The sequence below is a fragment of the Dendropsophus ebraccatus genome, chromosome 4 (genome assembly GCF_027789765.1).
Source record: "Dendropsophus ebraccatus isolate aDenEbr1 chromosome 4, aDenEbr1.pat, whole genome shotgun sequence".
NCBI classification, from domain to species: domain Eukaryota; kingdom Metazoa; phylum Chordata; class Amphibia; order Anura; family Hylidae; genus Dendropsophus; species Dendropsophus ebraccatus.
In genome coordinates, this window is record NC_091457.1 from 51,228,709 (window position 1) to 51,252,174 (window position 23,466).

The 23,466-nt window shown below is 44.4% G+C and overlaps 1 long non-coding RNA gene across 1 annotated transcript in view; it reads left to right on the plus strand.

Annotated features, from left to right (window-relative positions):
* Positions 1-23,466, plus strand: part of LOC138789635 (uncharacterized) — an 82,693-nt gene that overhangs the window by 26,134 nt on the left and 33,093 nt on the right. The window contains exon 4 of the long non-coding RNA XR_011362745.1: positions 23,223-23,301. This is a non-coding gene — a long non-coding RNA (uncharacterized lncRNA). The remainder of the gene's footprint in view (positions 1-23,222; positions 23,302-23,466) is intronic.

Sequence of the window (23,466 nt, forward strand, 5' to 3'; positions counted from 1 at the left end):
ACTTTAATGGGAAGATTGTGTAAGAAATTAGTAACTTTTGAATGCTGTAAAATCTGCACACACACGTTTTCTGCACAGTGCTTTTATTACTTTATTTAGAAAAAGCATGGCTATGTGAGAAGGCTAGTATGCTATAAGATATATGACTGCTAAACCTGCTAATTTTGAAATAAATATATGACTATCCAATGTGATGAAAGATCAGCCAGGAGCATACATGGGTATGGAGAGATTGGTAGAGATGGCTGTTGGTCAAACATGTGTATAGCCAACAACAATCTTATGTGTATGTCCAGCTTAAGGCTATGTTCACACTACGTAAAATAACGGCCGTTGTCCGCGCCGCAAAACTACGGCCGTTGTTTTGAGGTTCCCTAAAATGACTGTAATGCAATGTAACTGCGGCTGTTGAATTCAAACTACGTATCAGATTATGGCCGTTGTTTATACGGGCCCGTGAAAAATGAACATGTAAATTATTTCCGGCTGGTAATACTGCAACAACAGCCGTGGATTTCAATGCGGCCGTGAACTTAAAACTTATATCTGCCGAATTAAACTTGATTTTGATGTAAAAAAAATTCTGAGTGGTTTCTCGGGCTGGGTGCAGTATTTAAAGTAAATGACCTGTTTCATCCCATTTATAAACATGCTAGGAATCAAAATTAAACAAAGGCCGTAGTTTCACGACTAGCCCGTATGTTCGTAATTCTACGGCCGTTGTTTTGGCCTCAAAATAACGGCCATTGAAAATAACGGCCGTTATTTTACGTAGTGTGAACATAGCCTAAAAGGGTTATTTAGAATTTCGTAAAAGCTCAGCTATAAAAAGCTCCACACCTGTTTCTCAGGTTGTGTGTCATATTTATCATCATTAACTTCAGTAAGAGCTGCAAAAACTACATCCAAGATGATGTCCTGTACAAAACCCTTTTTTAGTGGCACCTGTCTCCCCACCTCACCCAGCACCTCTGCTGAGATGCCCCAAAGATGACATACAGCTCCTACAGGCTCCTACAGCCTCCCACCCCTCCAGACAACATCAAACACCCAGCATACAAACAACTTTCCAACCTCTCAGCCATACAAACAACTACCTGTCCTCCCCAGCCAAACAAATATCCAACCCCCCAACCATACAAACCACTACCCGAACCCCCGAGCCATACTATCTTTCCCCCCCTCCCCCAGCTATACCAGAGCACAGGGGGACACGTCAAGCCAATCAGGAAGGCGATGTGCGGTTGGGGGTGCTGGGTGACATCATAATACGGCGATGCACAAGAGAGAGTAAGGGAACAAACTAAGGGGCAGCCAGGGTCACTCCAGGCAGACAGCACGCCTAAGTAGAAACAGAAATTTCTAAATTAACGTGCTTTCTGACTGCCGCAGCACCCTGAACGAACCACTATTGGAGTTAGGGGGGTGCTGAGTTAGGGGGGCGCTCTGGCAGACAGACAGCACATCTAACTTAGAAATTTCTATTTCAAAGTTAGGTGTGCTTTCTGTCTGCCGGAGCACCTCCCCCTTCAGCTGGCCAGGAGTGATGCGCCCTGTGCAACCGCACAGGTAGTACACCCCAAAGGCTGGCCCTGGAAGAAGCCATGTTTTTCTGAGCCTGGATGTAACTCTTTATTCAGAATTTCTGAGCAATGCATTTTAGCTTATTTGCCTCTGCAAACCGGGGCAGCTCTGTGCCTAGGACAGCCAGCCCCACAGTTAGCCTATCAGAAAGCTGGACCAATCAGGCTCAATGCTGGCATCCCACACAACCTGGCAGCGCCAGTTTGTTTAAAGAGGCAACTATTAGTCACGGTCACCTGTGATTTGGTCTTCCTTGTTAGCCTTACTAGTGTCTTATACTTTGGATTGCCAGTACCCTGACCTCCTGCCTTTCTCTCGACCTTGCATTGTGCTTTGATTCTGGCTCTAACAATCCTCCTGGTATTGATCCTTTACTTGACCTTGGTATTATTACTGTATTGTTACTGCACACTAGGGACAATATGGCTGTATTACTCCCCCTGTCTCCCCTATGTCACACCCATTTAATGATTCTCTAGATACTCTTTGGGAATGTTGACATGTTACGCTAGTGGTAACCAATGACAATGCCAGATTTAAATTAATTGAACTCTGTAGTTCCCCCCATTTTATTACCAGTTACTGTATTTTCTCCAGCTCTGTGCTTTATGAAATACATCTTTTTCCAATGGATGTAGCTAAGGCATTTGGGCTCTTTAATAAGGATGATGACCACATACTTGTAGTTTATAGGATAGTTTTGGAAAGAAACATTATATTATTAGCATGCTCCATTCTTACTGTCATAATGCTGAACATGAAAATACTACGGCAGACTTTAACTATCCACAGCCATTGAGCTTTTACTCATGTTTACACATCATTTTTAATTGAAAAGAAAATATTCATCTCCACTTTTATCCTTATTTCCTGTCACTGGAATGAATCATTTAAGTGTAGTTATGTGTCGTCGTTTCCAGCATTCTGCAATTATTCAGTCTGTCAAAACCATAAAAGACAGGGCAGTTAGCATAATGGTTTTGTGTAATGTTTCTTTTCATTAATGTATGGCCACCAAAAAAAGTGAAATGTAGCACTAATGTGTTTGTAAGTACTTTGTAAGGTACACATGACTGCCAATGACCTTGAAGCTGAGGAAAAACAGCAAATTATCCACTATAATAATTACAAAAAATGTATATGTGTGTATTTATGTCCATGAGCAGCCACTTGCTGTCTATTGTGTAGGCCACCAAAAGACCTCTGCACAAGACCTCCGTAGTTTCTGTAGGTGACATTTTAAAGGAGTGATCCAGTGCTACGAAAACATGGCCACTTTTTTCCAGAGACAGCACCACTCTTGTCTTCAGTTTGAGTGTTTTTTGTAACTCAATTCCATTAAAGTGAATGCAGCTTAATTGCAAACCACAGCTAAACTGGAGACACGAGTTGCGTTATCTCTGGAAGAAAGTGACCATGTTTTTGAAGAGCTTGATAACCCCTTTCTTCCCTTCATTGGATGGTTTATGTGGCTCCTAACTGTCAGGAGCCGGCGCCTGCCAGCGCTCACAGCTTCTGAAATGAGAGCACGGCAGCGGCTGAGCGTGCCCCTGGCCGCAAGAATTCGCTGACGGTGTCCTTAGCAACCAGCTAATCACTGCCTGGCCACAGCGCACGGCTGTTTAGTGTTCCAGTGATGGTTGACTGGCAGATGTTGCTGCCAGTTAGCCCTGTTCTCTAGGGGGGTTTGGAGTCTCTGCCCTAATCCAGCCCCTATATACTACTACTTCTACCATGTCTCAGTGCCTGCTATAAAGCCTTCTTGAAGTGTCTACACTAGCATTATATATCTATTTTGACCTTGTACCAAGTCTGAAGGCAGAGGGGAAGTCCAAAAAACTAAGCCAAGGTCCAAAAACACAGGTATATCATAACTGATTGTTAACGTCAGTTTGCTGACTTCATTACTATTGTGTTACCGTTTGTCCTGTCTTTGTTCTGTGTTTGTACCTAGCCAGTTTCGCCTGCAGTCTTTAGGTTGGGGCTGGCCTGTTAAGGAGTTGGGTTCCCCAAAAGAAAGGGACAGTTTGGTGGGAGCAGCATCAGCGGCTCACCCTGTTCAAGTATCTGAGTGCCCCTGACCAGTCGTCACGCTAATATTTTTGTAAACCACTTCATTTACCAAGAAAGACTCCTTACCCCAGAAAAATAGCTCTAGAGTATTGGCCACTAGTTATCTCATTTATCTGTAGAGTTTTCTGTAAGCTAGCATTGAAGGATTCCAGTGGCTTTTATACCAGTACTTTTATTCCAGGTAACAACAAATGCCATCCTTGAGGTCTTCAAGCCAGTAAATTTGCAATTGCTTTTGACAAACCTAAGTCACGGACCACGTTTTTCAGTTTTGACTGTGTTAAAAGATGAGGCTCACCAGACATACAGTACATGGCTCAAAGTTGGAATCAGTGTTGTTCCCCATGGACTACAACCAGGGCCGTTTTAATACATTGGTGGGCCCAGTGCACAGCCCTCAAGAGTGGGCCCCCCCCTTCCCTTTTGGCACATTGTATAATGTACTGAATTTGCCCCCACACTGACACTGTATCAGTAGCCCCAATACATACAGTAGTTACCTTATAACACTATTTCCACCATACAGTGATTACATATTACATAAAAACTGCACTAAACAAAACAGAAAGCTATCATCAATGATACCATTACATAATACCGCCACATCATGACCCCTAACACTACAACCCTATAACAGAGTGAAGTTACATCCAGTGACTCACCGGGGGCGTCTTCTCCGATCAGAGTCTGTCACCTTTTCTTTTTCTCTCCATCCAGCCTGGGCCACCTTGAAGTCTTCCCCTGGCTGTGAATCTTCTCTCCAGAATCTGCCAGACAAATATTTAAGGCTCCAACACATACAGTAGTTAGGTCCCTTGTACCCCTATATAGTAGTTACACCCCTCCGTACCCCTACATAGTTACACCCCTCTGTGCCTCCATAGTTGTAAGGTGTCTCTGTAGTATATAGCCCCTCATGTGCTCCTCCAGTTATATACAGCCCTCCTGTGTGCTCCCCCATTAGTATACAGCCCCCCTGTGTACTCTGCCCAGTAGTATATAGCCCCCCCTGTGCTCTCCCACAATAGTATATAGCCCCCCTGTGCTCTCCCACAATAGTATATAGCCCCCCTGTGCTCTCCCACAATAGTATATAGCCTCCCTGTGCTCTCCAATAGTATATAGACCCCTATGCTCTCCCACAATAGTATATAGCCCCCCTGTGCTCTCCCCCAATAGTATATAGCCCCCCTGTGCTCCCCCCCAATAGTATATAGCCCCCTGTGCTCTCCCCAATAGTATATAGCCCCCCTGTGCTCTCCATAATATATAGCCCCCCTGTGCTCTCCCCCATAGTATATAGACCCCTGTGCTCCCCAATAGTATATAGCTCCCTGTGCTCCCCAATAGTATATAGCTCCCCTGTGCTCCCCAATAGTATATAGCCCCCTGTGCTCCCCAATAGTAGATAGCTCCCCTGTGCTCCCCAGTAGTATATAGCCCCCTGTGCTCCCCAGTAGTATATAGCCCCCTGTGCTCCCCCATAGTATATAGCCCCCTGTGCTCCCCCATAGTATATAGCCCCCTGTCCTCCCCATAGTATATAGCCCCCTGTGCTCCCCCATAGTATATAGCCCCCTGTGCCCCCCATAGTATATAGCCCCCTGTGCTCCCCAGTAGTATATAGCCCCCTGTGCTCCCCAGTAGTATATAGCCCCCCGTGCTCCCCCATAGTATATAGCCCCCTGTGCTCCCCCATAGTATATAGCTCCCCTGTGCTCCCCAGTAGTATATAGCCCCCTGTGCTCCCCAGTAGTATATAGCCCCCTGTGCTCCCCCATAGTATATAGCCCCCTGTGCTCCCCAGTAGTATATAGCCCCCTGTGCTCCCCAGTAGTATATAGCCCCCCGTGCTCCCCCATAGTATATAGCCCCCTGTGCTCCCCCATAGTATATAGCTCCCCTGTGCTCCCCAGTAGTATATAGCCCCCTGTGCTCCCCAGTAGTATATAGCCCCCTGTGCTCCCCCATAGTATATAGCCCCCTGTGCTCCCCCATAGTATATAGCCCCCTGTCCTCCCCCATAGTATATAGCCCCCTGTGCTCCCCCATAGTATATAGCCCCCTGTGCCCCCCCATAGTATATAGCCCCCTGTGCTCTTCAATAGTATATAGCCCCCTGTCCTCCCCCATAGTATATAGCCCCCTGTGCTCCCCCATAGTATATAGCCCCCTGTGCTCCCCCATAGTATATAGCCCCCTGTGCCCCCCCATAGTATATAGCCCCCTGTGCTCCCCAATAGTATATAGCCCCCTGTGCTCCCCCATAGTATATAGCCCCCTGTGCTCCCCCATAGTATATAGCCCCCTGTGCCCCCCATAGTATATAGCTCCCCTGTGCTCCCCAATAGTATATAGCTCCCTGTGCTCCCCCATAGTATATAGCTCCCTGTGCTCCCCCATAGTATATAGACCCCTGTGCTCCCCCATAGTATATAGCTCCCCTGTGCTCCCCCATAGTATATAGCTCCCTGTGCTCCCCCATAGTATATAGCTCCCTGTGCTCCCCCATAGTATATAGCCCCCTGTGCTCCCCCATATTATATAGCCCCCTGTGCCCCCCCATAGTATATAGCTCCCCCTCCCATATAACATTGAAAAAAACAAACACTGTTACTCACATAGGTCCACGCGTTCCTCTTCTCTTCCCTCTTGTGGCCGCACTTCCTGCAGTCACAAGAGGCTGCACTCCCCTTACCCTCGCGCCGACGCTCCAGTGACGTCTGGCGCTAGAGGGAGAGTGCGGCCTCTTGTGACCACAGGAAGTGCGACCACAAGAGTGACTGACAGGGAGGGAGCCAATGGCTCTCTCTCTGTCAGTGTCGCTGCTGCTGCAGCGCTGACGCGCCGCAGCAGCAGCGGGCGGGGGCAGCGGCGAACGGGGGGGCCCTGCAGGGGGCGCCATGGAGGGGTAAATAGATTACCCATCCATGGCGCTCCCCCCTGACAGGCTGGTGGCCGGAGCCCTGTGCGACCGCATTGGTCGCACATAGCAACGGCCGGCCTGCTCGGGGGGCCCCTTTAACCAGTGGGCCCGGTGCACGTGCACCATGTGCCCTCTGGTTAAAGCGGCCCTGACTACAACATCTTCATCGGCTGCCTACTCAAGGCTTCATATCTCTGATGGCTTTGGTACTAAAAGAGTGTTATCATGCGGCACTGGTCTCATAGCTGAAGGCAGATTCAATGAATTTCTTAGTCTTAGCAGAGAAACCAGGGACATTGCTTAGACAGAAGTAACAGTCAGTCACATGATCCTTCTTTTCCTGCTATATGTTTGGGACAGCAAACAGCATTGACTTCCGAGAACCTCTAAGCCAACCTCTAAGAATAACCGCATATCTTGCACAAAAAAGGTGAGAAGCCCAGGATTTGTAATGATCAGCAATATTGCATCCAAAATACAGCTCATAGGCTCTCATGATGAGAGCTGTCATGGTGCGTCTTTGAGGCTTAACCCCTAGACGACCTAGGACGTACCTGTGCGCCCTGACTGCCTGCCACCAGACGACCCTGGGCGTACAGGTACGTCCTGGGTTATGAAGCGCACTCTGGAACGGAGCACGCTTCATAGCAGGTGGGGGCTGGCTGCAATCAGTAGCTGGACCCTCACCATTAATGTCAGGCTGCAGCGATAGCGCTGCAGTCTGTCACTAACGCCTTAAATGCAGCGATCACAGCGCGTGACAGGAGCAACTCCTGACACTTACCGATAGGGACCACGCAGTGTAACTGCACCAATTTATTTTTTCATTAATATTATTTTGGGGGATACATCATAAATGTTATGGTAGAACGAAAGGTGACAATACAAAGTACACCTATTCCTGAAAAAAACAAGCCCTTACATGGCCCTGTAGATAGAAAAACTAAAGTGCTAAAGTTCTTAGAAGGGGAGGAGAAAAAAATGGAAGCGCAAAAATGAAAATTGTTGCGGTCCACTGGGTCATTTTGGGCTTGGTCCTCAAAGGGTTAAGCGTGTACTCTTAAATGTATGAGAAGGCAGCAAGACTGTTTTAACACTGACAAGACATTTTTGCTATATCATACTTTAGTAGTTTATAGCTGCTTAGATTTGAAATGTAGAATCTTTAAAAGCAGATTTTACAGCCTGTGCAGGCAGGGTTAAGACATGTCTAGGTGTGCCTAGTCTGTAACAATTCCACTGAAATTTTGCAACTTCCACAAAATGCAAGAAATTCATGCATTTGGTTGCCTATAGGTTACATAACAACACATATATTGTGGACAATACATGGACAGCTTTAAGCGGTACTATCAGCAGGTTCTGCCCAGAAAACCTACTGATATGCCCTAGAAGCTGCTTACCTTAGCAGCAGATCGCTGTTCCTAACGTTTTCCTCCTCCCCTGCATTCCTAAAGAATCCCCTAATTGCCCCTATGCAAATAAGGTGCTTAGGAGCATTTGGGGCGTTTCCCTCCTGCTCCCAGCACCACTGTGCTGGCAGGCTGGGCGGCCCACAGTGGTGCTCGGAGCAGTAGGGAGACTCTTCAAATGCTCCCAAGCACCTTATTTGCATAGGGGCAATTATGGGATTCCTCAGGAATGCGGGGGAAGAGGAAAACGTTAGGAACAGCGATCTGCTGCTAAGGTAAGCAGCTTCTAGGGCATATCAGCAGGTTCTCTGCTACCATAAAGGAAGACCATGCCAGTGCTACAGGGCCCATGCAAAAGATGTCATTAGTGCATTGAGGGCTAGGAGACCGAAGGAATGCCAGGGGATTGCGCTGGGCCAGGTGAGTATATGGGGTCTGTACAGGATCCATAGGGCCCCTTACAGTTTTTTGGTATAGGCCCCATGAATCCTTGTTACTCCACTGCCTGCAGTGCCTCTTTTTCATGCTGCCCAGGGGCATAGCTCAGAAGAAGAAGGGCAGCAAGATCGAAAAAGTGCTGCAGACCTAAGGCACAAACCTGGGGACTGAGCAATGAATGCAACAATGCAACAATACCAGTGGTCTGTGGGGATTGAAGATTGTCCATAATTTTTTTAATAGAATTTAAGTATCCTGCATTTTGTTTCTTTGGTGTTATATATTGCTTTGATGCCTCAGGACTAACATTATTTACATAGGGCATATTTTTGTGTTTTTATATAAAATATGGCCATTGGCATGGTTCACCATATAGTCCTCTGTATACAGGAATCTGTAAGGAAGAAAAAATAAAAAGTTACTGAAAAATGTAAACAAAACAATATATAGCTAATAATAACTATCTGATTGGTGGGGGTTTGAACACCAGGACGCCCCCTTATCACATAATTTCTCCCACCAATAAGCTAGTTTTCACCCTCAAAGGTAATTATAATATATGTTTATATGTGTATTTATTATTATTATTATTATTATTATTATTATTATTATTATTATTATGTGTATACATTATGTTCCTTTTTTTTTTTTTTTTTCTTGATAGAGTGCATGCATAACTGAACAGGGACGTAGTATTAGATTACTAAATGGCTAGTACTAAACCCCTTTTTATTATCTTGGTTCCTATCACCATTGGGGTTACCAGGAACAGATGGGTGCTGTCAGAGAATCAAAAATCACACTTTGGGCCCAGGGCAGCCAAAGGTGTTTTTTTTGGGGGCGGGAAAGGCTAGGGTCAGATTATAGGGAGAACCATATAGGAAAATGTACTGTTTCTTCCATCATCTAGGGACCTCACCCACCCTCCTCATGGCAACTTATAAGAACTATAAGTCTGTGATGCTTGGAAACCTGGGACCTGAACATTGTATTCAGTATGCCATATATACAGATAGTTTATTATTTAAGCATTAGATTGCATTAGTTCTGTGGAACTATGTAGCCCTGTAGTTTGGGTATTAGGGCACTATTATCTTGAGCACTTCATTATCTCACCAGTCAGTACAAGCGACCATGTGAGCTTCCTTGGCTAGTAAGAAGAACCGTGAGGGCTATTTTAACCTCACTGCATGTATCACTTGGACTAGGACTAAGGGCCCTATTACACGGGACGATTATCGTGCAAAAAATCGTTAAATCGTTTGAAATTAAACGATAATCATTCTGTGTAATTGCAGGCAATGATCAAAAATCGTTTGTATGTCTTTGATCGTTGATTTAGATCTGAACCTAAAATTATCGTTAATTGTTCGCTAATCGTTCACTGCAATTCCATATTCGTTCGAGTTCAGCATTTGTTCACTAATCGTTCAGTTTAATTGCACATTGCTCATTGTTTTGCTGGGATCAGAAGTAGTGAACGATCTTAGTAACAATCGCAATAATGATCATAGTAACGATTGTAACGATTATCGTTCTGTGTAATATGGTGAATGATTTCAGGTTATCGATAAACAATATCATTTGCGATTGTTTATCGTTAGTCTTTAATCGTTAAAAATCGCTCAGTGTAATAGTACACTTAGAGTAACTTGCTTTGAGCAACCTAAAGCAACCTTTAGCTGTCCTAACATATTGAGCTCTGTAATGCGAGACCATGCCCCGCCTCCAGTGTTTTCCATAGGCATATAATGGCTCAGTGGTGGACACTGGGGGGTGGGACATGGTCACAAGCTCCTCCATGTCAGCCATCTTATGGCCAGCCACACCACAGAGCAGGGCACCACAGCCTGGAGGAGGGAAGTCTGATATTAGCTCTATGAGGTACACAAGGAGCTGCTGTCAATATATACAGTGAGTACTCTTACTAATACTGTACACTGAGCAATTTTACTATTAAGTGGCCAACCCCTTTAAGCAAATAGGGTACAACTTACACCCCAACCTCCTACACAGTTTGTTTGTACACAGTTAAACGATAGAAAGTATGAATATGCATTGAAAATCTATAACCCTTACAAGTATCAAAAGCAAATAACATTAACCCAGACACGGTACATGCAGCTGTAATGACCTGTTTTTGAAGTACACTTGACGGAAATTACTCTCACACCTTGAAAAAAATGTATCCATTGATTTCCTAACCCCATAACTGTCCAGAAATATTCCTTCCTCTGAAACACAAATATCAGTGTTTGAGTTACACAGCCGTCAAAATAAGATTGACACTTGGCATGTCTGTCTTAGGGAGACAGAGATGCTTAGAGAAAAAAAGAAGTGTCCTAGCGTTGCCCATTATGTCTCTAGTCTTTATCTTTTATGTTCTTGACATGTTTCAGATCAGCGAGTGCTCGATTCATAGTGACAATTACTGTTGATCAACAAGTGAAAAGGTCCAAACTGCAGCCTAAAAACCCAATGCTTTTCATAGACTCTTAAAACTTAAAGGGGTATTCCAGGGAAAATTGATAAATTGGTAATGGAAAGGGTTAACCAAGGTTAACCCTTTCCTAATATACTTACCTGTCCTTTATTGCTCCCCCAAGGAGATCTGCGGTCCGGCCACGTGATCTTCCAGATTACGACTCGTGGATCCTCTTCTTCCGGTTCGGTGACGTCACCATACCCGGCCGGCGTGTGGCTCTCTGTCTTATTAGCGGCAGAGCACTGAACCCTGACTGGCTTGGTAGCGTGTAGCCAATCAGGGTTTAGTGTTCTGCCTCTCCACACACACCAGTTACATCTGCAGGGTCGGCGTCAGCACGTCATTGTGAGGGGTCCCTGCGGGGTGCCATCCGACATCACTCTGCAGGACACCCCTCCCCCCCCCCCCCCCCCGTGTCAGCGATGGCGACCTGAGTCCCAGGAGGGGAAGGGATACGGCGGGCGGCATCGCTGACCGGGGGGGGGGGGTTCGAGGTCCTGCAGAGTGATGTCGGATGTCACACAACAGCACCCTGCAGGGACCCCTCACAGTGACCGGCCCCCCTCCCTGAGTAATCATTGTGATCCCCCCGGCCCCCCTCCCTGAGTAATCATTGTGATCCCCCCGGCCCCCCTCCCTGTGTAATCATTCATATACACAGATCACTCACCCCCGGTGTAAGCAGGCTGCAGCGGCGCTGGACACGATCTCGGCGCCTTTTTCAAGCAGCTATCCTCAGCTGACAGGCGGTGTGTGTGAGGCAGGAGAGATTTCTTCCTTGCTCTGTACACAGCGCCTGTCAGCTGAGGATAGCTGCTTGAAAAAGGCGCCGAGATCGGGTCCAGCGCCGCTGCAGCCTGCTTACACCGGGGGTGAGTGATCTGTGTATATGAATGATTACACAGGGAGGGGGGCCGGGGGGATCACAATGATTACTCAGGGAGGGGGGCCGGGGGGATCACAATGATTACTCAGGGAGGGGGGGCGGTCACTGTGAGGGGTCCCTGCAGGGTGCTGTTGTGTGACATCCGACATCACTCTGCAGGACCTCCCCCCCCCCTCCGTGTCAGCGATGCCGCCCGCCGTATCCCTTCCCCTCCCGGGACTCAGGTCGGCATCACTGACACGGGGGGGGGAGGGGTGTCCTGCAGAGTGATGTCTGATGGCACCCCACAGGGACCCCTCACAATGACGTGCTGACGCCGACCCTGCAGATGTAACTGGTGTGTGTGTGGAGAGGCAGAACACTAAACCCTGATTGGCTACACGCTACCAAGCCAGTCAGGGTTCAGTGCTCTGCCGCTAATAAGACAGAGAGCCACACGCCGGCCGGGTATGGTGACGTCAACGAACCGGAAGAAGAAGAGGATCCACAAGTCGTAAGCTGGAAGATCACGTGGCCGGACCGCAGATCTCCTTGGGGGAGCAATAAAGGACAGGTAAGTATATTAGGAAAGGGTTAACCTTGGTTAACCCTTTCCATTACCAATTTATCAATTTTCCCTGGAATACCCCTATAATTTAAAGTGTCACTGTCTTTGTAACTTTCAAAGTCAGTATATGTGATATAAAGCAAGTTTGCAATATGCATTCATTATTTTTTATATTATTTATTTATTTTTATCATGCTGTAAAACAAAGCTATACTTACCAGAAATCCAGGTCCAGTCTCCTGAAGGTAGCTTTTTTAATTTTGTGCTGATTGAAAAAACGAGACTAAACACATGAATTACCGGCCAGTACAGAGTGTCACGGCTCAATGTATCCATCAATCACATGGCTACCTTCTCTGTGAGTGTGCAGATTACCTGGAAGCACAGGACTTTCTGAGTCAGAACAAAGGAAGTGCTCTGTTCTTCATGATGACTAAAAAAAAAAATAATAATGAATGTATATTGCTAATTTTAGATTTGAAAGTTAGTTATAACGACACTTACACTTTAAGTAATTAAAGTACAGTATACTATATATTTTTTTTTATAAAGCTACCCCATCAGAAAGGAACATCTGGAAACCTCCAGATGCACATCCGGAATCTGTCTGGAATTCCAGATGCACTGTCTGCCATACTAGGCCAGTGCCAGTACCCAGGCAACTGCCACCGGGTGCTGACACTGGCCCTTTAACAGTACACACTCCTAAGCAGGAGGTCATGCAGTTAACAGCGGCACTATGATTGACTGGTCCTTGGAGCCATTGGCTCTCAACCCTTTAAATCACTCACTGTGGCTAAAAGTAGAATTATACCTCTGGCCAAAAGAGGCTACTACCTCCCCCCAGCTGTGCAGCGCACTAGTGACAAAACTCGTGCACACGTAAAGCCAAGGGGGGAGATTTATCAAAGGGTTTAAAATTTAGACTGGTGCAAACTGCCCACAGCAACCAATCACAGCTCAGCTTTCAGCTCTGGTGAAAGGAAAAAGGAGCTGTAATTGGTTGCTGTGGCCAGTTTGCACCAGTCTAAATTTTACACCCTTCGATAGATCTCCCCCAAGGAGTTGGCCGGGAGCACAACTGCAGCTTGCAGCAGGATGTTTTTTTACCTCTGTTTTCATGGCCAGGAAACACCGATGGTTTCCTGAAGCCTCCTGAAAGGCTTCAGGATCAGTGTTTCCTTATGGGCCTTATTCTCTCTTCTAACAAAGAAAGAAAATGCAAATACCAAGGGCCTGAGTAAATCAGGAGGAATTCTATGGTGGAGCTCCCCTCCGCTTCTGCTGGATTTGTGCAACCCATCCCATTGACACACTGAGGCAGGCGGGATTCCGCGGTGGGGAGCTCCACCGCGGAATTCTTCCTGATTTCCTCAGTGTGAACATACCCTATCATACTGAGGAATAGGTGAGGAATTGAAGAGGAAAGTTTTATGCTTGAAATGTCCTCTTTTTCAGCTCTAGCGGAATAGGTGCTGAATTCGAGCAGACCTGCGAAATGCAAGCAGAAAGTAGAAATTCAAAGCCCCAATGACTTCTATGGGATTTCTGTAGCGTAATCTGTCCAAAGAATTAACATGTCAATTCTTTGTGCAGAAAGCAGATCCGCAGGGGAACATTCTGCCGTGTGAACAACGTAGCAGAAATCCCATTGAACACAATGGAACATTGCTCTGTAAATATTTTACGGGCAGAATTTCAAGTGGGATATGTGTAAAATTAAGTGCAGTTCTTGAAAGTTTGTGAACCTTCCAAATTTTCTATATGTCTGCATACATTTCAAACATGTCCTCAAAGTAAATAAAAAAAAAAAAAAATAAATCAAACAGATGAGTCAATAACACAGATGATTTTTCAAGTTCTATTTATGAACCAGTATTCGACTGACGCAAACAGGTGCAGACTTATGTCTGGTCAGTACCAGGTGAATATGTTTGCTCAATTTTTGTGACTTTTTGTGTGACTTTTTACTTAGTGGCATTCACTATGGCAGTGCTACATTTTAATAAATCAGTCACAAGTTATTGGAACAAAATAATTGCACACATTAGAAGAGTCACACACATTAGATTCCTTAGTAAATGTCCACCTTGGTCTTTTATTTCTTGGGGGAAATGATTCAATGTCACATATCTGTGAGTGGCAAGAAGTATGTGAACCTTTAAAATAAGCAGATAATTTGAAGGTGAAATTAGAGTCAGGTGTTTTCAATCAATGGGATGACATCAGGTGTGGGTGGGTGACCTGTTTTATGTACTGTAGACTGTGTTCACACATTTAGGGTAAATTCACACAGGCGAATCCGCCGGAGTCTCACGCACGAAATCCGCAGCTAATCCGCAATACACGTATTAATAATAATAGGAATAATTATTAGGATCCGGGTATTATGAAGTGATACGTGATGAACCCCCAATTCCCAAGCAAAATTAATAAGAGCAAAGAACACAAAATAAAGAGACAACACCTTGTAATCAGATGTGAAACGGTCACAATTTTATTTAACTCCTTCACACACGAGGGCGTAACTGTACGTCCTTGCGCGGGTGGGGGAGTCAGGATCAGGGCCGCGCAGCGACCCCGCTCTGAACCGCTGCGGTCCCGGGTGCAGTATGTAGCACGGGACCGTGGCTATTAGCGGGCACGGTCTGATCGCCGTGCCCGCTAATTAAGTGTTCAGATGCATCTGTCAAAAAGACACCCACCAGCACTCAGGCGAGGAAAAAACCACTGTGGAGGAAAGCTTGAGAATGCCATGGCTGTGGAGTTGCCTCTCCCCTGAGCTTAGAGGGGAATACTAATATAGCACAGTTTAAGATCTGGCTGCCATATCTGTGACCTTAATATTGGCTGGGTGGAAGGTCCACCTCTCTCAAGGATCCACAATGGCACTGATCCAAGCAGCGTGCCTTTCTTTAATGTAACCTTCTTTATGACATAAGCGATTGTCATGATGATTCATAGTTGCCATGGTTACTTCAGGTGCCCACAGTGATCTGATGTATTAACCCTTTAATGACTGGCAGTGTGCCTTACTATATAGGTCATTAAACACACCTGTGACCAAACAAGCAGATTATGGTTGGGGCACTAAGAAGACTAAATAATAGGAGCTTAGAGATTACACAGGTAGCTGTAGATGTAATATGCCTGAGGCCAGCCCTGTAACCAACACATACGTCCCAACTGGACTATCAAAGGGGGACACATATGGTCACTTCACTGCACTGAAGTGACATGTCACTTCCTTGAGCGGAGAACCGCGGTAGCGGAGGAGCGCACGCTCTCCCTGAGACGGGCAATGGCACACTGAGCACGGTGGGATACCGTGGCAGAAATTTCCGCCACGGAATTCTGCCTGATTTGCTCAGTGTGAACATACCCTTACGCAGCAGCAGTAAAACAGCAAAAACTACAGATACCTAATGTCTCCTACTGCTTTGCATAGCAAAAATTAAAAGGGATGGGCGACACCTGCAAGAATAGCTGTCAGCTCATAGGGTCTCTTGTGAGTGGCCTCTTGTGATCACAGGCATAACACTTACTGTAAGTGCTATTGTGGCTTCAAGGGAAGTGCTAAGAGCAGTACTCGTACACTTACAGGCTTTCCACTGACAGCATGGATGGGTAAGTTACTCTTTCACTAATATATCCCAATGTCACACCCCTAGGCTAGGTTCACACTATGTATCTGTGCGGCTGTATTGCGGGCGGTAAATCATCGGCCGGATTTTTCCGTTTCATGCGTACACTGGAAAGTATACGATATACGGCTGCACAGTGCACACTATGTATGAATCTACGGCCCTATCGTAAACGGACCCGTAAAAAATGAACAAGACCATTGTTTGCGGCTGGAAATGCGGCCGTGGATTGACAGGCGGTCCGTACGGAGTACTTCAAAAATAGCCGGCAATGATGCCGAATGCCGATGCCTCTAATAGTTAATATATTAAATTAATAAAACACATTTTCTTTGTAATAAAGTCCCTTTCGTTGTTCAATAATTTAATTCTAACGAATCCATCATTGTGTAATTAAATATACTGTTAAAATAAATATATATATATATATATATATATAAATAAATGTATATTTATATATATATATATTTTTTGACAGTATATTTAATTGCACAATGATGGATTCGTTTAAATTAAATTATTGAACAACGAAACTGATTTTATTACAACGAAAATGTGTTTTATTAATTAAATATTAATTAGTAAATTCATATTCCCGGCAATAGAGCATTCGGTACTAATCATCACTTTACTTTAATTAAAACATCAAATGTTTCTTCTAATTATGTTATCACAATAGCATTATTAGAAGAAACATTTAGAATTATATGTGCGCTCAGCTGATTGGCTGATCGGCTCAGCGCACATATAATTAGCGGGTCCGCAGCACAGTGACTTCATTGTGCTGCGGACCAGCGAAGAGACAACATCAGGGTGAGTATAGTGCTCTCCCCACCCCCTTCACAGCACTGCACCCATCCCAGCAAGGAAGGGGGGGTCACTTAACCCCTTCCTTGCTGGGATGGGTGCAGTCTGACATCAGTCTGGCCCCCAAGGGGTTAAGGGGGATGCAATACATCCTCCCTTAACCTCTTGGGGGCCAGACTGTAAGCAGCGATCTGTAAAGATGCTGCATACTGTAAGGAGCACAACACCGCTCACAATGATGGGTGTTGTGCTCCTGTTTGTGTGTTTTTTGTGTGTTTCTCCCTATTTGTTTTTCAGATATCGGTATCCTGTGGATTACGTCGGATTACGTGGACTACGTCGATGACCAGCGGTTGTTTTTTTTTTTTTTTATGAAATGGTCAATGAGGGGTGTGGGGGTGTTTTTATTTGAATAAAAAAAAAATTTCACTTGTGTGTTGTCTTTATTTCTTTACTTTATAGACTTAGTAGTGGAAGCCGTCTAATAGACGGAATCCATTACTAAGTCGGGGCCTAGTGTTAGCCGGTTTAAAATGGCTAACACTAACCCCCCATTATTACCCCAGTACCCAATGCCACCAGGGGTACTGGGAAGAGCCGGGTGCCAGTGGTCCCGGAGCGTCAAAATTGGCGCTCCCGGACCGGGCGGCAGCAGGCTGGTAAGATTTAGGCTGGGGAGGGCCTAAACCAATGGCTCTTCCCACCCTGGTGTTACCAGGCTGCTGTCACTTGGTTTTTAACCCGGCTGGTTATAAAAATAGGGGGGACCCTATGCTTTTTTTTTCTTTATTATTTATTTATTTAAAAAAAAAAAAACGCATAGGGTCCCCCCTATTTTTATAACCAGCCGGGTTAAAAACCAAACGACAGCAGCCTGGTAACACCAGGGTGGGAAGAGCCATTGGTTTAGGCCCTCCCCAGCCTAAATCTTACCAGCCTGCTGCCGCCCGGTCCAGAAGCGCCAATATTGACGCTCCGGGACCACTGGCACCCGGCTCTTCCCAGTACCCCTGGTAGCATTGGGTATTGGGGTAATAATGGGGGGTTAGTGTTAGCCATTTTATACCGGCTAACACTAGGCCCCAACTTAGTAATGGATTCCGTCTATTAGACGGCTTCCACTACTAAGTCTATAAAGTAAAGAAATAAAGACAACACACAAGTGAAAAAATTTTTGTATTCAAATAAAAACACCCCCACACCCCTCATTGACCATTTTATTTAAAAAAAAAACACCAAACAACCGCTGGTCATCGACATAGTCCATGGAATCCGACGTAATCCACAGGATACCGATATCTGAAAAACAAAAAGGGAGAAACACAAATAAACACACAAACAGGAGCACAACACCCATCATTGTGAGCGGTGTTGTGCTCCTTACAGTATGCAGCATCTTTACAGATCGCTGCTTACAGTCTGGCCCCCAAGGGGTTAAGAGAGGATGTATTGCATCTCCCTTAACCCCTTGGGGGCCAGACTGATGTCAGACTGCACCCATCCCAGCAAGGAAGGGGTTAAGTGACCCCCCCTTCCTTGCTGGGAAGGGTGCAGTGCAGGGGAGGGGGTGGGGAGAGCTGTATACTCACCCCGATGTTGTCTCTTCGCTGGTCCGCAGCACAATGAAGTCACTGTACTGCGGACCGGCTCTTTATATGTGCGCTCAGCCGATCAGCCAATCAGCTGAGCGCACATAGAATTCTAAATGTTTCTTCTAATAATGCTATTGTGATAACATAATTAGAAGAAACATTTGATGTTTTAATTAAAGTAAAGTGATGATTAGTACAGAATGCTCTATTGCCGGCAATATGAATTAATGGCTTATTGGAGCTTCCTGTACTAATTAATATTTAATTAATAAAACACATTTTCATTGTTATAAAATTAGTTTTGTTGTTCAATAATTTAATTTAAACGAATCCATTATTGTGCAATTAAATATACTGTCTATATATATATATTTATTTTAACAGTATATTTAATTGCAAAATGATGGATTCGTTTAAATTTAATTATTGAACAATGAAAGGGACTTTATTACAATGAAAATGTGTTTTATTAATTAAATAGATTAACCATGAGAGGCATCGGCATTACTGCAGAGGATCGCAAACCCCGATAATAGCAATTCATGTAAACTGTTTCCCTGCTTTCCCAGATGCATTCCAGAGGTGATTGCATCACTTTCTAAAGATTTTATTTGTTATTTTTAGTTGAACCAGATTTCCAAGTAAATGACCGTATGTTTTCAGCCGCATGTCTATTTTTTCCCACGGCAGTAGTTTCAGCCGCACTTTTCCAGCCGCATAAAAAATACAGCAGCACACATACATAGTGTGAACATAGCCTAAGCAGTATGGTAGCTGGTGTCCTGTGCGGCTAAGGCCGGCCATGGCTCTTTTCTCTGTGTAGAATTCAAAATCTGTAACTGCAGCTCAGCTCCCATTCACTTTGATCCTTGCTCTGTTTCACTGTGTATACCAGCAATAAAGCTCCAGCACCAGCTGATTATAGAGGTATTGTGTGTCAGACCCTCAACAATCTAAGATTAATTATTGTTCTTGAAGATATGTCAACAGTAAATTTTGCCTGGAAAACCTCTTTAAGGTAATAGAAAACAAAAGTCTGGATTTTGTTCTGCAGTGGTTTTTGGAGTCAGACTATGTTTACACTGCGTACGTTCTGCGGAAATCACGGCCGTTGTTACAACAGCTGTGATTTCTGTGGTACTTATGTAATGTTGTAGGCTGAGAGAATCCTGGCCATAGTGTATACAGATAGGGGGACATTTATTAAGTCTGGTGTTTTCTGCGCCGGACTTAAAAATGTCCCCGCAGCTCTGCCGGTACGGAGATTTAGGTAGAGGTGGACTGCCTCTACATAAATTCTGCGCGCCGATGCGCATGGCAGGAAACCTATGCCAGCTAAGGGCTGAAGTAGGTTTCCTGCATATTTTTTAGCGAAACTAATAGAATAGAGCGGACTCTGAGTCCGCGCCCCCCGTTCCGCCTCCTCCCTGCCCTCCTGGCATACCCGGTGGAAAGTGTCGATTTCCGAATATTTTATTTGCAAAGCGTCCATTTGCGAATAAAAATATTTGCACATTGGCACTTTCCGCCGAAAAAACTGATTTTGTCGCTTGATACATGTCCCCCATAGTATACACTCAGGCCGGGATCCCTAGCAGCGCCGTAGAAAAGTGACATGTCAGTCAGAAAACGCTGTCAGTTCACACAATGGAGCGAGCGGCTCCGGCCGCACGCTCCATTGTGTGCTGTGGGGAGTTCTGATGTGGGTACGCACTGATGCCCTTATCTGAGACCGGCCATTCCGTGACGGTCGGTCTTATACAGCGTGTGAACATAGCCTCATACTGTATGTTTCTGGTTAGAGCAAGGCCCTACAAGGCCAAACCATTGCCCCTTTACCATTTATGACTTTAGAAATGTGATCTGTCCATACATGATGGTACTGAAGATCAGACCCATTCCAGTGAGGACTATAGCCTGTTTAATCTCATGATCATTGGTGGTTCCACCAGATTGACGTCAACTGACCAAATATTGGATAGTCCATTAATCTTTTAATCCCAGGAGTTGAGCTTTGTCATCATCATAAGGTTCAGTCAGAAATCATCCTGACAAATATTCACCAAGCTGGGTTACATTTCTAGGGCCCCTCTATATCCATGCAGCATAGACCTTTGTGCCCTGGTTAGTAAGCAGGCTGTCCACCGCTCAGGCGGACCTTTGGCACAGCTTTACTCTGGATCATACCAGCCTAGCAGAAAGACATTGAATAAGTGTAAAGTACCAGAAAATAAAACATTTTGTCCTAATAAAGAGGTCATCATAGCTGAATAATCAAACATATTAGCCATTTCGGAAGCGTAATATTAGCCACAACTTGGAGGATGATCCCTGTTTATTGCCAGTGATCCTTTTTACAGCAGTGGCAGCATTTTACAGTTCACTGTGCAGGGAGGGAGATCTCTGGTATTTCCATTCTGTTTTATCCTGGATGAGTCTCGCAGGCTAATAATGCAGGTTCCATAACGTGTCACTTGCTCTACTTTCTAACACCTCATTTTCCTTCAGACATGTGACTGCTGACAAAAGGCCAGTGAACCGAGAAGATTACAGAAATGCTGCCGCCTTGCAAATAATTAAGAAAAATTATACATGTACTGCACGCCAGGGTTGGAGTTGATAACGGGATCTGGCAATATCTTTAGGTCACACCTCTGACAATGGTGCAATTTTTTTTTTTACTTTGCACTAAGGACATCATGTATATACCCAGAATGAGGAGAAAGGAAGGGGGGCAGTAGCTGGAGACATAGCCTGGACATATAGGTTAGTTTAATCAAAGGCAGAGGTTATATATCTCCCTACTATGAAAGCGCATGGCTAATGATAAAGCATGTCACAGGGGTTTTTTTGTAACAGATTCATACAGAACGCATATAGAGGTAAAATACAGGCCTTTTGTATCTGTATGGAGGCCCTATTACAGATCTAAAGAAAATAAAGGTGTAATATGGCCATGTTCATAAGGCCTTAGCTATTCAAACATTTAAAGGGTTACCCAGGATTAGAAAAGGTACAGCTACTTTCTTGCATAAACAGCACCGCCCCTGTCCCCAGGTTGTCTGTGGTATTACAGTTCAGCTTTATTTACATCAATGCAACTGAGCTGCAATACCACGTCCAATTGAAGGAAAGCAAAGTGGGATGTTTGCCCACAACAACCAATCCACCTTTTACTTTTTCGAGTCCGATTGGTTGCATTGGACAACTACTCCACTATTTCTTTGCACCAGTTATGATACATGTCTCCCATAATATTTCTGCTCTGTGATGCCATTTTTTATGCTTGCTGTAGTAGGTGTGCATTTGGAGTATGTTTTGCTCTATAGACTTCAATAGTTTTTTTTCTTTTTAACAATAACAAGTATTGAAAATTCCATCAAAAATCAACATTATTTCAACATTATTGGTAAAAAGTATACTAAAAAAACTTAGGCCTTATTCACACGTTCCGTAATTTACGGATCCGTATTTCCGTATCCGAGTTAGTGCACATTGAAGTCTATTGGGCTATTCACACGATCAGTAGCAGAAATGGATGAAAATCAATCCGTAAAAAAAAAAGGACATGTCCTAGTGCGGACCGGGTGCAGACCCATTTTTTTTTGCGGATCCTCTCATTGAAATCAATTGCGTACGGATTGTTTACGGATTGTAACATGTTGGCATCCGTATTTCCGCAAAAAAATCCGGATGAAGTGCATTGAAAAGCAATGAGTAGTAAAAAAATGGAATTACGGAAATACGGATGGAATACGGATGGAATACGGATGGAATACGGATGTCCAATCCGCAATTTCTCACGGGTTGTTTCAGGACCAGAAAAAAATACTGAACGTGTGCATAAGGCCTTACAAGACTAGAAAACTGCAGATGATGATATATAGTTGCCATTCCAGACTGTAGTCAAGATGATTGACAAATCAGATTTGATCTGTAATAGTAGTCATAATAGTTTTCACCCATCTTTCCTAGAAACGGAAGAAACAGATTGACAGAAGTTTAGCAGAGAACATCTCGATGACTTCAGGGGATAATGCTTTTCACTACAAGCCTAAATATTATTTCTTGCATTGATGAGAAAGAAACATCTTGAGTTTGTTTTGCAAACTTTAAATGTGATTTACTTTATTCAGCTCTAAATGAGTGACACAGCTCTGAAAGCCGCCACATTAGCAAACAAATCCAAACATTGATTTCCTTACGTCAGATAATGCACCTTCTGTGCCCGAACACTGGAATTAAAGCAATCTGAAGTCTATTCTTTTCTGACACAATTAATGGAAATTTCCATTCCCTCTGTAATGCAAATAGACATAGATAGACTGCATGCCCAAGAGAGGGACTATATTATTGCAGGGGAAACATATGTACATCCCAGCACAAATTAAATGTATCAGCTTTTACATCAATGGCCAGATTCTTGAAACCCTGAAAACCAAACCCAATAGTAAGATTGGATTTTAACCCTCACTTAGCAAACACAATTCAGTCAGAATCAATTATTTGTATGTGATCCCTGGAAGTCTCTGCAGCCAATGACCTGTAAGGGTTTAGTCTGCTTAGGAAACCATTCATGAAGAAGTTTGTTATGCACAAAACTAAAACTATTGTCTGATAGAACAATGTGAGACTTCCAAATCCCAAAGCTTATTTCAAAAATGTTTCTGAAAGTGTTACTTTCATAGCTGTCTATTATTCATTATATGGCCCTATATGTCTTGTGAACTTCTCCCAACATATATGGGATGAATGTACACTGATATATGGAGTTTTACCTAATGTTTAATACAGATACATACATGGTAGCTTTCTACTGTCTCTGCAGTTGTCGAGAAGTGTTTCCATGCTGGGTCTTCAGATCAGGCCCTCGCCCCTCACCTCATGAGACAGATTTTCAACACTTGGTAAGTATCTGTAAGTTCCGATTAAATTGTCATTTTTCCCCCTATAATTAAAAAGGAGAGAAAAGCTAAAACATAACTTGAAGCTCCTGGGCCCTAATAAAAATGACCATTTTTATATTTATGGAACAAAGCGGACACTAATAAAAGGAAGGGGCTATATGTAGC